Source organism: Rhinopithecus bieti, unplaced genomic scaffold (genome assembly GCF_001698545.2).
Source record: "Rhinopithecus bieti isolate Rb0 unplaced genomic scaffold, ASM169854v2 scaffold_65226, whole genome shotgun sequence".
Taxonomy (NCBI): domain Eukaryota; kingdom Metazoa; phylum Chordata; class Mammalia; order Primates; family Cercopithecidae; genus Rhinopithecus; species Rhinopithecus bieti.
Window position 1 is genome coordinate 266,737 of NW_016825767.1, and position 1,666 is coordinate 268,402.

Here is a 1,666-nt window from a genome sequence, read left to right on the forward strand (position 1 = left end):
ATACTGGCAAAGACGGGTGTAACTTTACAAACCTGCTCCCATGCCTAGTAACGCTCCAGGTCTGTCTTAAGTCCAAGTCTGTTTTACTGTTAATACTCCTAGTCTGTTTTAATGGACTCCAAGTCCATTTTAAATCTCTTTCAGCAAAACCAGCGCGAGTTCACTTCTCGGCCTCTTGGCTCTAGTTTGCTCAACAGATAAAGTTCAAGCTCTTCCAGCTCAGGTGAGACATCCTGTCCTTTGACTCCCCTGGGCTCTTGTAGAATTCACAGAAATTTGTCACTGGGTGTTGTATGTATAGACCCTTCTCATCGTCTGTGGATTCTACATTTGTGAATTCATCTACTCACTAACATTTATTTGTAATCCTCGGATCAATACTTGAAGTGATTTCATGGTGATTTTTGGACATTTTCAGAGTGTAACAAATGGGAGTCACTGATGTGATGCACATTCCCAACTGAGGTCAGTGTGCTCACTCCCTTCGTTTCGGCTAACATACTATAAACATGCCCTTTGTATAGTCTATTAATTGCCTTTTTTTTTTTTTCTAAATTTTTGTGCTTTTGGGTGGTAATTTCACTTTCAAATGGCCCCCAGATGTTGCAGTAAAGTGCTGTCTAATGTTCTTAAGTACAAGAAGACTGGGGGTATGCCTCATGGAGAAAATATGGGTGTTAGATGAGCTTCATTCATGCTTGAGTTATAGGGCTATTGGTGTGAGTTCAATGTTGATAAATCAACAATATAGTACATCCCGAAAAGGAAGTATATACACCAGTATGTACATGAGGCTGTTCTGGAAAGTGCTGAAGTGACATTTGTAGTTCTTGAAGAAGCTATGGAAAAGACGGAAAAACAGCTAAATTTATGGATTCGTAAAATGACAACTGATTTTTAAAGTGTAGTAAAAAGAGCACTGTTGAGAGGTTGAAAGCCCAAGAAATTTACAGTTATGTTACCCAGCACTGGGGAAATGTTAAATCCTTCTCTGCTAAGGTTTTATTATAAAGAAATAGTGCAGATGACTAACTTGTAAGAAATATATATATATTAAATTAGGTGTCTTAAACAGAAACACAATAAAACAAGGTTACGTAGTGATGGGTTGACGAAAATGTTGTGACCTGAGGCTCACAGGAACCTAACCGTGTATTTCTCCTAGGAGCAATGGTTCAGTATTCACTAATTCAGTGTTCACAATAACTTTATAGAAAGGAACTACCACAAACAATGAAAATTGACTGTATATCACAGTTTCTGCTCCACATTATGTCTTCTTTGTATTAACACTTCTGCCTACTTGTGTTCCACTCCTATTCACTGTTGAGTAAATGTGTGCTGAGTGAATAAAAGTCTTATGCAAGCAAGTTTTCTGCAGAGATACAATATTACTGGGAACTTTGAGCCTCAGCTGTGCATCAGAAAGATGTAAGCTAGGTGACATCTAGAAGGCTGATGAGTGGGATTATTATTTTTTTGTTGTTGTTGTTTTTTTCTTATTATTATTATACTTTAAGTTCTAGGGCACATGTGCATAACATGCAGGTTTGTTACATATGTATACTTGTGCCATGTTGGTGTGCTGCACCCATCAACTCATCAGCACCCATCAATTCGTCATTTATATCAGGTATAAATCCCAGTGCAATTCCTCCCCCCTCCC